Raw genomic sequence first — 17,318 nt, forward strand, 5'->3', positions numbered from 1 at the left:
AATATCTAACCTATGACTACCCACTTCATCGATTAACCGGTAGTGGTAATTGATATTGTTCATTGATCAAAGTACCGATTAACACATAAACTGAGTAATCAACGATCGGTCGTTGTCTTTGGACGACGATTGACCATATGATCTCAAATCTTTTTTTTTTTTTTCTCTTTATACCATTGATTGTCTGGAAAATATTTCATTAAGATTTATGCTCCACTTTGTATGGATGACCATGCCTTGACTTGGGCTTTGGCATACGATTTATATGTATGCCATAAATTAAGAAAAAACTAGCAACCAATGACAGATAGATCCATTAATGTTTACCACATCAATTCTAATGACAGAATCTGGGCGGTGGCAATTGAAACTTTGTTTTTTTTTTTTTTTTAACAAATATGCATGCATGCCATGATACCAATGAATTGGCGGAAAAGGTTATTGACAACTGGTCTTTACACACATTTCTTTGACAGTCATCGCACCTTGTGTGTACCGATAATAAATAATTTTGCCATGGAACAGAAACAAAAAAATACATTTAACAGAAAAGTAAGCAAAATATTTTGCTGGTTGGGTGTCATGTAGACACTGTTGTAGAAAATTGTTCTCAGGGTTGGTTTTTGATTAGATACCATGTAAGTTTAAAAGAAGATTTACGCCTTCTCTGAATTTCAAAGATGATAAACTGTCGATGGCACTATCGAGAGAATCAATAGTATCGATAGTTTTATTTTTGTGCCAATAGTGATGGTTTTTAATTCAATCGATATTATCGAGAAAATTTAATAAGTACCCTTATGTTTATGGCAGATATACCCAAATAAATTCCCCCCTGGACCATATTCGGTTTTTATATCGGGAGACTTATTTTGACTTGCTGTTTCGAATTTCAGCTAGATTGGGCTGCAAATGCGCATTAAGGCCCTATGCCGTAAGATCGGTCTATATGGCAGCTAAACCTTTAGAAAACTCTATCAAGGTCTGCCAGTATCCCAAATTTCAGAACTCCACTCAATCCGAAAATAAAGTACCATTTTGTACGATTTAGTAAGTAAGCCTTTGAATTTAAAAAAAAACATGTCCTAATTCCCCGATATATACTGCCAAGGAGTAACTGCATTCCGATTTTGAGAACTGTCTCTCAATCTGTTAAGAATGTACCATTTGTACGTTTTTGTACCTTAATGTACGAATTTCAAAAAAAACTTCTAGTCGACCGAATATACTCTTAAGGTATACCTGTATCCCGAAAGTACATCTTTGTACGTTTTAGTGCCTAAATAAATGCATTTCAAAAAGACTTCCTAGTTGCCCAATATATATTGCCAAGGTTTAACTGTGTATTAATTATGCAAACTTTAGCTCAATCCATAAATAATGTACCAAATAGTATCGATTTCAGCACTATAGTACGATTTCTTCCACTTCTGATACGATTTGTTTTCGAATATTCAAGTTTTCCAAATTGTTAAATTCTAGTTGCCGCCCTACGCTGTGGGAGAAGATAAGCAATTTCGTCCTTTTGAAGAACGATTTTTGAAAAAGTCATTTAGCCACCCATCACATATTTCCTAGTTGTACTTACCAGGGCTGCGGAGTCTAGCACTCTACTCCGACCCAGGGTAGGATTCGAAGTTTTAAGCCGGAGACGGAGAGCGGTTCGGAGTCGGGTCTTGCGTGCTCAAATCCGAACCAAACTCCGAACCAAACTCCGAACCAAACTCCGGATCACTCCTCGACTTGGTACTTACATGCCAAATTTCAGAGCTCTAGCTCTATTCGTAAAGTCGTAAAGTACCAAATTGTACCGATTGCGGTACTAAAAGTACGTTTTCTATAGCTTCGAGAAAAAATTAGGATAGGTTGAAAAGAGGGTGCAGATATTAATCCGCCCCATGCTACTTGGACATACACATAAGCCGGTAATAGGTAGTCGAAAACAGATTTCAGTCCCTTGGTTCTCAATGCAGACTCCCAGGCCAACTCTGTCCTCTAGCTTTGATCCATCCATTTAACATGATTTTCCAGATGGCTGCTGTGTCGCTAGCAGCAGTACCTCGCACTCGACTTCAGGGTTCATCTCAGGTATCCGATCAAAAACCAGGTTTCCTATCGAAGCCTCGAATATACCGCAATGGTATGAGCTCCTTCCATCCTCAATTAATTTTCCCGTTACCTTTAGTCTCATAGCCTCAGTGGTTTGCCTCACACTTAATCTGTCAATGTCGCTGGGTCGGATAACTAAAATAGTCTCCAATGCCCCAGTGAGCGTGGTCCTCATCGCTCCGCCAAGCCCAAGACTACATTTTCTCTGAACCTGTTGTATGGTCCTTATATTGCACTTTTATACCATAGCAGTCCACCAAACTACTGAGGCGTAACTAAGTATTGGGCTAATCACGCTCCTGTAGAGCTATCCGATCGGAAACCTCTCCACTTCCTTCCAGGTTTCCTATCGTCGCCTCGATTATACCGCGATGGTATGAACTGCTCCCATCCTCAATCCATTCTCCCATCACCTTAAGTCTCATTGCCGTAGTGGCTGCCTCACACTTAATCTGTATGTCAATGGGTCGGATATCTAGAATTGTCTCCAGTGCCCAAGTGGGCGGGGTCCACATCGCTCCGCCTATCCCAAGACAACATGTTCTCTAAACCTTTTGTAAGGTCCTTATATTGCACTTTTATACCATAGCAGTCCACCAAATTACTGAAGCGTAAGTAAGTATTGGTCTAATCACGCTCCTGTAGAGCCAGTGGACCATCCTTGAATTCAGGCCCTGTTCCGAGCCGTTTCTATATAGTGCTCATATCCTGTGAGCCTTCTCAGTACGCTCCTGAATGTGAAACTTCCAATTCAGTTTCCTGTCCAAGATCACACCTAAGTATTTGACCTTGTCAGATATCGGAATCGTTTTGTTGAGTAAACGTGGTGCGTTAAATTGGCCCTCCTTCATCTTCCTCGTGAACTGGCATATTTCAGTCCTCTTTGCTTAACATTGAGATCTCTGGGTCTAGCCCAGTCATATATATATGCAAGACCCTTTCGGCCCTTCTACATAGCTCGTTCGTATCCTTACCCCTTAGAAGTATTATAACATCGGGTTCAAATCCCTCCTCAGTCAGCATCTTTAGTAGGTCATTTATGGTGGTCACCCATAGGAGTGGCGATAGAATACCCCCCTGTGGTGTGCCCTGTGCCACTTTGGACACACAATTTATCCACCTGTTCCTTAGCATATGGTTCATCCAGTCTCTAAGGACCGGGTCCACCCGGTACTGGTCTAAGGATTGGATCAGTGTGTCGCTCCGCACATTGTTAAAAGCCCCCTCGATGTCAATGCGTACCGCCAGTGTGTACGTTTTGGCATCGAAGGATTCTTCTATTTTATGCACAACCTCGTGCAGGGCAGTCTTCACCGACCTTGCCTTGACATAGGCATGCTGTTTGTATTTGAGCAGTTCGCTGGATGTCATACTCTTTATCATGGTGTCCACAATATGTTCCAAGGTTTTGAGTAGAAAGGACGTAAGGCTTATGGGTCTGTAGGCCTTTGGTGTCGCATAATTTGCCTTGCCGGGCTTAGGTATAAACACCACCCTTGCCTTCTGCCAGGCTTTCGGAGTATATGATAGTCCTAGGCACGCTGTGAAAATTTTGGCCAGGCGTCAGGCGTCAGATAGTCTGCCTCTTTCTGTAGTAACGCCGGAAATATCCCATCAGGTCCGGGTGAGTTAAATGGTTTGAAGCTCCTCAAGGATTCCTTCATCATAAATTCCATTATTATAAACCTTCGATCAACGACATTATTTCAAGATTCCGATGTCTCCGTGAGTTCCGTCATATCCTATGGAAAATGGGTTTTCATCAAAAGCCTCAACATATCCTCCGTTGTCTCTGCTCTCACTCCCCTATCGTCTACTAAAGTTTCAGTTTGGACATGGGTTTTTGAGAGAAACTTTTTTATCTTGGCGGCTTCATTAACGCTATCGACCTGTTCGCAGAAAAGCTTCCAGGAGGCACGTTAATATAAATAAGATATAAAGTATTTGTGCAAAATTTCAAGCTTCTAGCTCTATGCGTTCGACCTCCATCGCGATTTCGACAGACGGACGGACGGACATGGCTAGTTGGAATCAGAATTTCGATCAACAATATGTACTTTATGGGGTGTTAGATCAATATTTCGAGGTGTTACAAACGGAATGACTAGATTAGTATACCCCCATCCTATGGTGGTGGGTATAAAAATATGTATGGTTGCCCAAAAAGTAATTGCGGATTTTTTCAAAGAAATTAAATGCATTTTTAATAAAACTTAGAATGAACTTTAATCAAATATACTTTTTTTACACTTTTTTTCTAAAGCAAGCTAAAAGTAACAGCTGATAACTGATAGAAGAAAGAATGCAATTACAGAGTCACAAGCGGTGAAAAAATTCGTCAACGCCGACTATATGAAAAATCCGCAATTACTTTTTGGGCAACACAATATTTTAAAGAGTTTTATTTTGTCGGAGTGAAGCGGATATTGAGATTAGAATCCGCTCCGGGTTCAAAAAATTTCGCTCCGGCAAAAATAGGCCTGCTCCGCTCCCTTCCACGCTCCATTTCGGATTTCTGAATGCGTTAGAGGTTTATCTGGATGACCACAACTTTTTTCGCTTCTCAGTAAACGGGGATTTTGGTTGAAGTCTTTGCTAGGCTTCGTTGAATTTCAGATCTTGATCATTGGCTATCCTAGTATTCACAATCTGTAAAAAGACAATACGCCAAACTTGCCATGAAGAATAGGTTAAGGTTTAACAGAAAAAGAGATTCTTCGTTATTCTACTCCCTTTAGACTACTCTTTCTTCAAGACCAAGCCTTAGTTTTGGTTTTCTAAAAGTTTCTACTACGTATTGAACCGAATAGGACCAATAATGTGATAAAGTCCTCATGGAGGCTGTCTTTTAGATGTGTCTTCCTGTCTTTTTTGCTCTCTTTTTCTTGTTCTACGTCTTTGCCATTCAATGTTGATTGCCACTTTTGATGGCCACTGTGCTGCGGGGCATTAGACTTCAAACATTTAATTCTTAAACCAAATTTGGTAATTTATATGTTGTCAATGTGGCTGCGTAAATTCGTAAAAATGCGGAACATAGGAAACCCAAAAAAAACTAATTACGTTCACATGCCATGCCGTAACACATGACTGATAGTTGTAGTTCTGTCGATGGTTTTTCTATAACCCGTTTGTTTTTGTTGGGAATTCGAGCTAGGTAATCCATTGGGATGGGTACAAACAAATCCCAACACCGGCCGGCCAACAAGCCAACCACAAAAACGCGTAACAATGATTTTTAGGGTGCAGAACGTGTTTAGTATGCGCCCAACTTTGCGGCAGTTAGATTAACATCGTTTAAATTGTTTCTAATTAAAATAAAAACCAACAACAACAACAACAGAAACAAACCACAACGACAACTCAATTCAGCTATAGGACCAAACACCACCAAAATGGGAATGGAGCGTTGTTTTTTGTTGTTGGCGCTCTGCTTCCCTTGAATGAAGAAAGAGGTGCCAAGTATTTAGCACCCAATTGTTTTTTCAAATGAACGAAATAAATTCTGTACAAATGGACTATCCAAAAAAAAAAGAAACAAAAACAAAGCTAGTCACTCAACTTACCATTGTACCTAACCCACAAAAATTGCTAGTTGGTCGCAGTCTTTCTCATTGGAAATTTTGCACACGTAATGTTCGAAACATAAAAGTTTACAATATTTTGGTTTTGGTATTCTGGTATATGCTGATCGCATCTGCGATCAGCGACATTCTTTAAAGGCATTTTGCCTCAATTCAAATTTACATGCAGCCAAGCCATAAACAATAGCAACTGTAAATTGCCAATGAAGAAAGGCGAAGAATGGACATGGAGGGGGCGGACATATGGCCATTCAGGATATAGAGCTTGCATTGAATTGCAAAGGGCTGGGGATCAATACCCTTTTTATACCCATCACCATGGAATGGAGGATAATCGACGAAAAATGCGTTCCCACGATGTATTGGGTTGCCCAAAAAGTAATTGCGGATTTTTTAAAAGAAAGTAAATGTATTTTTTTCTAAAGCAAGCTAAAAGTAAAAGCTGATAACTGACAGAAGAAAGAATGCAATTACAGAGTCACACGCCGTTGAAAAAATTTGTCAACGCCGACTATATGAAAAATCTGCAATTACTTTTTGGGCAACCCAATAGCTCCCATGTAAACCGATCTCCCATCTTTTTGCCTGATTTGGCAGAAGTTTGGTATTTAAAGTACATATATGCTCTTCCACTAAGTTCTTTTGTTAAAATTGATAGCAGAATCCTGGATTCGACTTGGCCAAACTTAGTTTCTTTACTTACTTGTTCCACTTATGCTTTTTTATCGACCACAACTGCAGTCAAACACCCCATTTACACCAGTCGTGTTGTGTGTTCCTCATGCGTGTCTATGACAACAAGTGAATGCACACGCGAACAAAACTCTGAAATCTTCGCACAAATAGTTTGTTTTAATTCTTCAATCGTCCAACTATCAACACCACCACCACCACCACCACAGGTAGAGATCCCATAAAAATTGGTGCGCATGCGCAATGCATAATTGGCCGCAAGCACTAACTGCTGTTAGTAATTGTTATAAAAAACAAATCAACTCAGTGAGCGGTACTAGTTAGTCTCTTTCACTCTGTTTCCCATGCCATAGAGCTGACCGAAATGGACAAACGCTTAATTTAGAGCTTCAAAGGAATCTGATTTGAAATTTTTGCTCGTAACACATAAAACTTACGATGTGAATAGAAAGAAATATTTCTTTTGCTTTCTTAGTATGAATAAAGCCAGTGTGAGTTCCACAAATGGTTGCATCGAGTGCATCATTTGGTGGGTGGAGTGTGTTCCTTGTTCGCTTGTTTTCTCAGTAAGCCGCTTTAATTAACAAAGGATGCCAATCTGCTATTTGCAGCAAATTAATTTCAAATAGCTTTGAGTAGTCCAAAATTTCAATGAATTTTTTGAATTATTGTACATATATGGGGGAAGAAAATAAGCCAAAGTATCACATTTCATGTCATGTCTGTTATGGCAAATGCCTTGGTAGTTACTGATTTATACAGCTCACCTTTAGATGAATTGCGGGATATCACATAGCCTTGCTGTATATTGTGACCAAAATTGTAGAGTATCATGGATAAATTAAAGAGCACACAATGCAGCTGCATCACAATGTGACATTTCAGTTAACATTTAAGTGGAAGTGTACAAATGCTACAGAAATCCTCAAAAGGCTTAGATTGTTTACAATGAAAAATCAATTTGTATTTTGTTGATTGTCTATATGTTCTATTGGGTTGCCCAAAAAGTAATTGCGGATTTTTTAAAAGAAAGTAAATGCATTTTTCATAATGCTTAGAATGAACTTTAATCAAATATACTTTTTTACACTTTTTTTCTAAAGCAAGCTAAAAGTAACAGCTGATAACTGACAGAAGAATGAATGCAATTACAGAGTCACAAGCTGTGAACAAATTTGTCAACGCCGACTATATGAAAAATCCGCAATTACTTTTTGGACAACCCAATACATAGACTCAAGCCTAAATTAATTTTCTTGAAATGTTCATAGGTGATGTAGAATGATCCTGTGGTAGATATAGGTTAGGTAAGCTTAAATTGAAAAGAGGAGAGATATTAATCCGCCCCATGACGTATACCTAAGTCAGTATTCGGCTTGTTGTGCGCTCTAAATACTGAAAAGTAACCTCGAACAAGTAAAAGCTTGCTAAGTTCGGCCGGACCGAATCTTATATACCCTTCACCATGGATCGCATTTGTTGAGTTCTTTTCCCGGTATCTCTTTTTTTGGGTAAACAAAGGATAGAAGAAATGAATTGCTATGGTATTGTAGCTATATCAAGTTATGGTCCGATTCGGACCATAATTATTGGGTTGCCCAAAAAGTAATTGCGGATTTTTTAAAAGAAAGTAAATGCATTTTTAATAAAACTTAGAATGAACTTTAATCAAATATCCCTTTTTTACACTTTTTTTCTAAAGCAAGCTAAAAGTGACAGCTGATAACTGACAGAAGAAAGAATGTAATTACAGAGTCACAAGCTGTGAAAAAATTTGTCAACGCCGACTATATGAAATATCCGCAATTACTTTTTGGGCAACCCAATATAAAATTTCAGCCAATTCGAATAAGAATTGCGTCCTTTGGGGGCTCAAGAAGTAAAATACGGACATCGGTTTATATAGGAGCTGTATCAGGCTATAGACCGATTCAAACCACATTTGACAGGTTTGTTGAAGGTCATGGGAGAAGCCGTTGTGTAAAATTTCAGCCAAATCGGATAAGAATTGCGCCCTCTAGCGGTCGATACCCCCGATTGGTTTATATGGCAGCTACATATTACTATGAACCGATTTGCGCCATACTAAGCACAGTTATTGGAAATCATAACAAAACACCTCATGCAAAATTTCAGCCAAATCGGATGAGAATTACGCCCTCCAGCGGCTCAAGAAGTTAAGATCCAAGATCGGTTTATATGGCAGCTATACCAAGTTATAAACCGATTTGAATCATACTTAACACAGTTGTTGGAAGTAATGCCAAAATACCACGTGCAAAATTTCAATCAAATTAGATGAGAATTGCGTCTTCTAGAGGCTCAAGAAGTCAATACCCCAGATCGGTTTATATGGCAGCTGTGGCAGGGTTATGGACCGATTTGAACCATACTTAGTACAGTTGTTGAAAGTCATAACAAAACACGTCATGCAAAATTTCAGCAAATCGGATAAGAATTGCTCCCCCTTTAGTGGCTCAAGAAGTCCAGATGCCAGATCGGTTTATATGGCAGCTATATCAGGTTATGAACCGATTTCAATCATATTTGGCACAGTTGTTGGAAGTCATAACAAAACACGTCATGCTAACTTTTAGCTAAAGTGGATGACAATTGCGCCCTCTGGAGGCTCAAGAAATCAAGACCCCAGATCGGTTTATATGACACCTATATCAGGTTATAAACCGATTTGAACCATACTTAGCACAGTTATTGGCAATCATAAGAAAACTCCTTATGCTAAATTTCAGCCAAATCAGATAAAAATTGCGTTCTCTAATGGCTCAAGAAGTCAAGATTCAAGAGCGGATTATATGGCAGCTATATCAAAACATGGACCGATATAGCCAATTTATAACAACAACCGACCTACACTAATAAGAAGTGCAAAATTTCAAGATGTGCAAAATTTCAAGTAGCTAGCTTTACTCCTTCCACAGCTAGCGTGCTTTCGACAGACAGACGGACGGACTAGATCGACCTAAAAATCATGACGATCAAGAATATATTTACTTTATGGGGTCTTGGACGAATATTTCGAGAAGTTACAAACAGAATGACGAAATAAGTATACCCCCATCCTATGGTGGAGGGTATAAACAGTGAAAATAAGTCATGCTATTAACAAAACCGTGCTACTTACAAATCCCTTAATTGTGTTCTATAACACGCACTAAGGTTTCCTCATGTCCGGAATTGTATCCCCACTTTAGTACCAGTGTCTGTTAGCCGCGAAATCCGGGCAACGACATAGGAAATGCTCCAACGTCTCATCAGATTCCCCGCATGGCCTACACTTGCTATCACTTGCCGCACCAATTTTGCATAAGTGAGCTCGTAGTCTTATGTTTCCCTTTATTATACCGAAAGCTATACTGACCTGCTTCTTACTTCCTTTCAGTAATAGCCTCGTCTTCTCACGATCCGTATCTCCCTATAGAGTTTTTACCGTCCTACCGACCCTTTCGCAGTTCCACAGTGTAAAGTGCGTGTTCGTCCAAAACTCCCTTTACTCGGGTTGCGTCGACCCGAAAGGCTTCGGGTTAACCAAGTTTATTGATTGCATTCCTCTGCCCTTCACTGCCAAATTGTCTGCTCTTTCATTCCCTCTTACTCCGCTATGACACGGCACCCAAATGATGCCGATTGTGCCATCCTCAGAGAAGGCGTTAATTTCCTTCTTAGACTCCAAGAGTGTTTTTGACCTTACCGACCTGGTTGTTATTGCCCTAATGGCCGATATACTGCCTGTAAAGATGTTTACACTCGACGTCCTCGCGTTAACACCACACCACCTCACGCACTCCGTGATCGCCTGGATCTCTGCCTGCAGGATCGTATTATGGTGAAACAGTTGAAAACAGATCTCAGTCCCTGGGTTCCAATGTAGACACCCAAGCCCACTCTCTCCTCTAGCTGGGATCAATCTGTACGAGGGTTGCCTTTTATATTTTGGGATTGGACAACCCTTGTGTTGCAATCTGCCAACAGACAGCGCTTGACATTTTTGAGGTTATACATACTCAGAACGTTTTGACATACGAGCGATATTTGTGTTGTTTACAGTAACTTTAAAGATTCATCTCGCCCAAAAAAAATGGAATTAAATCGTGAACATTTTCGTGCGATTAACCTGATATAGCTCCCATATAAACCGATCTCCCGATTTGATTTCTTGAGCCCTTACAGGCCATAATTTTTGTCCGATTTGGCTGAAATTTTGCACGTAGTGTTTTCTAGTGACTTCCAATAACTGTGCGAAGTACGGTCTAAATCGGTCTATAACCTGATATAGCTCCCATATAAACCGATCTCCCGATTTGATTTCTTGAGCCCTTAGAGACCATTATTTTATATCCGATTTGGCTGAAATTTTGCACGTAGTGTTTTCTAGTGACTTCCAATAACTGTGCGAAGTACGGTCTAAAGCGGTCTATAACCTGATATAGCTCCCATATAAACCGATCTGCTGATTTGCTTCTTGAGCCCCTACAGGCCGCAATTTTTGTCCGATCTAGCTACTATTATGCACATAGTGTTTTGCTGTGACTTCCAACAACTGTCTCAAGTACGATTGAAATCGGTCTAAAATCTGATATAGCTCCCATATAAACCGATCTCCCGATTTGACTTCTTGAGTTCTTACAACCCTCAATTTTATTCCGATTTTGCTTAAATTTTGCATACGGTGTTCTAATACGCCTTTCCACAATGGAGCCAAATACGGTCCAAATTGATCTATAACCTGATATAGCTCCCATGTGAACCGGCATCGCGATCATCCTTGTTCGGTTCGTAGAAGCTTTAATTTTAGCTGGTTTGACAAAAGTTTGGTATGTAGAATAAAAATATGCCCTTCAACTAAATTTATTTTGCATAAATTTTGAGCGGAATCCATGGTGGAGGGTTCTCAAGATTCGGCCGTCCTAACTTAGCACACTTGTACTTGTTTTAACCTAATTTTGTTGCAATAAATGCTCATAGAGTATTATACCACAAGAAACCAGAGCGAGTTGGTACTATTCCTTTGACCTTGTCGGGTTGGTCTTTCTACCTTCATTTAACTTTCAATCACAATCCGTTTTGCACAAATCAGCCAATCAAATAACGACTTCAAAAAAAAAATCTTCACGTAACATTCTAGTGTGTAATTCTTAGATTTTGGGTGTGTTCGAAGTCGTTACGCACGACAACGACGAATTCGAACGTCTTATGTATGACAGTTGTGTACGTAGTTATGTTGAAAATGTGTAAATGACTGTCTTATTGTTGTGTTCTTTTTTTTCCTTACCACAAGTGGTAGCAGACATTTGAAATTCCATTATTATTACATCATAATGGTATTTTTTAAACTTTTTTTTTAACAATAAAGTCTCATACAATAGAAGATAGAAAGATCTCTTTTCACTCTTATCGTTGGGTTTTAACGGTTTAACGAAACGTTTATGGTACCAAATGAGGCATACAAACCATTTTGGCAAAAAACATTTACGGAATTCATTTACCTTTCATTTTATCTGAGTGGATATTGCAGTTAGCATGTCGAATTGTGGAGTTTTTGAAATATATCTTCAAAAATGTTTAAATGGTGTTGAATATTGAAAAGTATTTTATCTTAAATTGGCTAGGATAGAACATATGTCCATTACCTGAACATGGAATAGATTTTTAAGCTCCTCGACCTTATGCGCATCTTATCCAATCTCTGACACCTGGTTTAGTGATGTCTATCATCACTTGATCTTATCATTGGCCTTCAAAAGACTTCTTCGCTTGAGCTTCTTCATTCAACATGATATTGCCAACGACACTGTTGTATTTCGATACGCACAGTGGGCCAAACGACGACAAATTGGAAACAAGTTCACAACTTTTTATCTAATGGTCTGAGCGGGAAAAAATTTTCTAGACTATTGTGGAGGAGGACAGAGATTTTCGCGAAAATAGCTGCGTGAAATTCAGGGTGTTAAAGTGGAACACTATCCACTTCTCCATACATAAGTATTGGGTTGCCCAAAAAGTAATTGTCGGTAATATAGTAGTAATATAGTCGGCGTTGACAAATTTTTTCAACGGCTTGTGACTCTGTAATTGCATTCTTTCTTCTGTCAGTTATCAGCTGTTACTTTTAGCTTGCCTTAGAAAAAAAGTGCGCGAAATTTTGTTTACATTTGTTTGTTTGGCGTCAATTTTAATATGGGTACCACATGTATTGAAAGAAATTCATTTAACAAACCGAATCAACGCTTGTGATATGCACCTTAAACGCAATGAATTCGATCCGTTTTTAAAACGAATCATAACTGGAGACGAGAAATGGATTGTTTACAACAACGTTAGTCGAAAACGATCATGGTCCAAGCATGGTGAACCAGCTCAAACCACTTCAAAGGCTGATATCCACCAAAAGAAGGTTATGCCGTCTGTTTGGTGGGATTGAAAGGGTGTGGTATATTTTGAGCTACTTCCAAGGAACCAAACGATTAATTCGGATGTTTACTGTCAACAATTGGACAAATTGAATACAGCCATCAAGGAGAAGCGACCAGAATTGGTCAATCGTCAATCGTAAAGGTGTCATATTCCACCAGGACAACGCTAGACCGCACACATCTTTGGTCACTCGCCAAAAACTGAGTGAGCTTGGCTGGGAACTTTTGATGCATCCACCATATAGCCCTGACCTTGCACCATCAGACTACCATTTATTTCGATCTTTGCAGAACTCCTTAAATGGTAAAACTTTTGGCAATGATGAGGCTATAAAATCGCATTTGGTTCAGTTTTTTTGCAGATAAAGGCCAGAAGTTCTATGAGCGTGGAATACTAAATTTGCCAGGAAGATGGCAAAAGGTTATCGAACAAAATGGCAATTATATATTTGATTAAAGTTCATTCTAAGTTTTATTAAAAATGCCTTTACTTTCTTTTAAAAAAATCCGCAATTACTTTTTGGGCAACCCAATAGATCTACTGAACCGATTTGCAGTGGCATCGGGCATCGTTAGTGGGATATGAATAGTATTTTATAAAAAACAACTAAAAGCGTACTAAGATCGGCCGGGCCGAACCTTGGAAATCCGCCATCATGGATTCTGCTAACATTTTATACAAAATAAATTTTGTTGAAAGGTATCTTTTAATGGTTTTTTTGACCGTACTTGGCACAGTTGTAGGAAGTCATAACAGAATGACTGTGACTTTCAGGAGTTAAAGATGTCAAATCGGGAGATCGGTCTATATGGCATCTATAGCTGGTTATAGTCTGATTTGGACAGTATTTGGCACAGTTGTTAGAAGTCGTAATAGAACATCGCTAGGAAAACTTCAGCCAAATCGGACAAAAATTGGGTTATGTAAGGACTCAAAAAGTCAAATCGGGAGATCGGTTTATATGACAGCTATAGCAAGATATAAACTGACTTGGACAGTATTTGGCACAGTTGTTGTAAGTCGTAATAGAACATCGAATCGAAAATTTCTCCCAAAACGGAATAAAATTAAGGTTTGTAAGAACTCAAGAAGTCAAATCGGGGGATCGTTAATATGGAAGCTATATCAGGTTATAGGCCGTACTTGGCACAGATGTTGAAAGCAGTAATAGCAGAACACTACATGCAAAATTTTAGACAAATCGTAAAAAAATTGGGGCTTGTAAGGACTCAAGAAGTCAAATCGGGAGGTCGGTGTATATGGGGGCTATATCAGGTTATAGACTGATTCGGACCCTGTTAGGCATAGTTATTGGAAAACATAGCATAACACTACATGCAAAGTTTCAGCCAAATAGAACAAACATTGCGGCATCTAAAGGATCAAGATGTCAAATCGAGAGATCAGGTTGTATGGTTATAGAACGATTTGAACCTAACTTGGCACAGTTGTTGGAAGTCATAACCAAACATTATGTGCAAAATTTCAGCCAAATCGGACAAAAAGTGCGGCTTCCAGGGGCTCAAGAAGTCAAATCGGGAGATCGGTTTATATGGGAGCTATATCAGGTTATAGACCAATTCGGACCTTGCTTGGCACAGTTGTTGAAAATCATAGCATAACACCACATGCATAATTTCAGCCAAATCGGACAAACATTACGGCATCTAGAGGCTCAAGAAGTAAAATCGAGAGATGGGTTTATATCGGAGCTATATCAGATTATTGACCGATTTGAACCGTACTTAGCACAGTTGTTGGAAGTCGTAACCAAACATTATATGCAAAATTTCAGCCAAATCGGGAAAAAAACCCATCCTATGGTAGTGGGTATACAAATTCTAATTTGACTTATTTCGATATCAAACCACCCCAATAATTTAAGTCCAATAGGTTGAAAACAGGTTGCGGATATTAATCCGCCCCATGCCACTATGGATGTACACCTAAGCCAGTTATCGGCTTGATGAGCGTTGATGTGAGTTCCAATCCAGGCGAGATCATCAGAAAAAATTTTCAGCGGTGGTTTTTCTCCTCCTAATGCTGGCAACATTTGTGAGGTACTATGCCATGTAAAACTTCTCTCCAAAGAGGTGTCGCACTGCAGCACGCTGTTTGGACTAGGCTATAAAAAGGAGGCCCCTTATCATTGAGCTTAAAACTTGAATCGGACTGCACTCATTGATATGTGAGAAGTTTGCCCCTGTTCCTTAGTGGAATGTTAATGGGCAAATTTTGTTTTGTTTATGTTAGGAATTCCATGCTACTTACAAAATCCTTAATTGTTTTCCATGCCACGCCCTTAAGTTGGTTCATGTCTGGTATTGATTTTAGACGCGAAAGCCGGGCAATGACAAAGGAAAAGCTCGAACGTCTTATCATCTTCCCCGCATGCCCTACACATGCTATCATTTGCTGCACCGATTTTACATAAGTGAGCTCGTAGTTGTATGTCTCCCGTTATGATACCGAGAGCTATACTGACCTCCTTCTTACTTCCTTTCAATAATAACCTCGTCTTCTCACGATCTGGGTCTCCCCATAGGATTTTCGCCGTCTTACCGACTGTTTCGCTTAGGGTTGCATGCGGATTCGTCGCCCACCCCTATAACTCGGACTGCGTCGACCAGAAAGGCTTCGGGTTAACCATGTTTACTGAGGGCAGTAATCTGGCCTTCACTGCCAAATCGTCTGCTTTCTCATTCCCAGTTACTCCGCTTGTTATTGCTCTTATGCCAATTTTACTATCCATAAAGATTTTCATACTTGAAGTCCTCGCGTTAACATCACAGTACCTCACGCATTCCGTGATCGCCCGGATCTCCGCCTGCAAGATTGTATTATGGTCAGGCAGTCTAAAACAGATCTCCTTGAACTCTCAAAGTAGAGACCCAGACCCATTCTGCCCTCTAGCTTTGATCCATCCGTGTAACATGATCTTTCAGATGGTAATACTGGGGTTCCGTCAATGCAAGACTGTCCCGCTGCCAGCAGTGCCTCGCACTCGACCTTAAGTGTCGTCGCAGGCATCCGATCGGAAAACTATTCTCTTCCTTCCAGGTTTCCTATTGTCGCCTCGATTATACCGCGATGGGGAGCAGCTCATCTCCCATCCTTAATCCATTCTCCCATCACCTTAAGTCTCATAGCCGCAGTGGCTGCCTCACACTTAATCTGCATGTCCATGGGTCTGATATCTAGAATAGTTTCCAGTGCCCTAGTGGGCGTGGCCCTCATCACTCCGCCTATACCAAGACAAAATGTTTTCTGAACCTGTTGTATTATCGTTACGCTGCACTTTTTCTCCATCCCAGTTCACCAAACTACTGAAGCGAAAATAGTTAAATCACGCTCCTGTAGAGCCAGTGGACTATCTTTGGATTCATGCCCCATTTCAAGCCTACGGCCCGTCTACACAGTGCCCAACATCTGTGAGCCTTCTCAGTACGCTCCTGAATGTGACACTTCCAATTCAGTTTCCTGTCCAAGATCTCTCCTAAGTATTTGACCTTGCCAGGTATCGAAATCGTCTTATTGAGGAAACGTGGTACGTTAAATTGGCCTACCTTTGTTGTCCTCGTGACAACAGTCTTCTCTGGGTTAACATTGAGACCTCTGGGTCAGAGACCGCAGTCATATGCCATATGCATGACCCTTTCGGCCCTTCTGCATAGCTCGTTCGGATCCTTACCCCTTAGAAGTATTATAACATCGTCTGCGTAGCAGACGGGTTCAAATCCCTTCACAGTCAGTTATTTATGGTGATCACCCATAGGAGTTTCAATAAAAAACGACCCCTGTGGCGTGCCTTGTGTCATTATCTCCCTTATATTTATGTCATGGGACACACAATTTATCCACCTGTTCCTTAGCATATGATTTATCCAGTCTCTTAAGACTGGGTCCACCCGGTACTGGTTTAAGGATTGGATCAGTGTGTCGTTCCGCACATTGTTAAACGCCCCTGAATGTCAATGCATACCGCCAGTATTTCGGCATCGAAGGATTCTTCTATTTCATGCACAACCTCGTGCAGGACAGTCTCCACCGACCTTCGCTTGACATAGACATGCTGTTTGTATTTGAGCAGTTCGCTGGATGTCATACTCTTTATTGTGGTGTCTGCAATACGTTCAATGGTTTTGAGTAGAAAGGACGTAAGGCTTATGGGTCTGCAGGCCTTTGGTGTCGCATAACTTGCCTTTCCGGGCTTGGGTCCAAATACCACCCTTGCCTCCTGCCGGGCTTTCGGAGTATATGCAAGTCCTAGGTGTACTGTGAAAATATTGGTCAGATGAGGCGCCAAATAGTCTGCCTCTTTCTGTAGTAACGCCCGAAATATTCCATCAGGTGCGGGTGACTTTAATGGTTTGAAGCTCCTCATGGATTCTTTCACCATGAATTCCGTCATTATAAAACTTTGATCAACATCATTATTCCAAGATTCCAGTGTGTCCGTGAGTCCCATCGTATCCTGTGGAAAATGGGTTTTCATCAAAA

The 17,318-nt window shown here is 40.2% G+C and overlaps 1 protein-coding gene across 3 annotated transcripts in view; it reads left to right on the top strand.

The window, feature by feature from the left end:
* The window catches only part of LOC106094472 (tRNA dimethylallyltransferase), a 583,702-nt gene that overhangs the window by 15,439 nt on the left and 550,945 nt on the right, over nucleotides 1-17,318 (top strand). The window lies entirely within an intron of this gene.

Source organism: Stomoxys calcitrans, chromosome 4 (genome assembly GCF_963082655.1).
Source record: "Stomoxys calcitrans chromosome 4, idStoCalc2.1, whole genome shotgun sequence".
NCBI lineage: Eukaryota > Metazoa > Arthropoda > Insecta > Diptera > Muscidae > Stomoxys > Stomoxys calcitrans.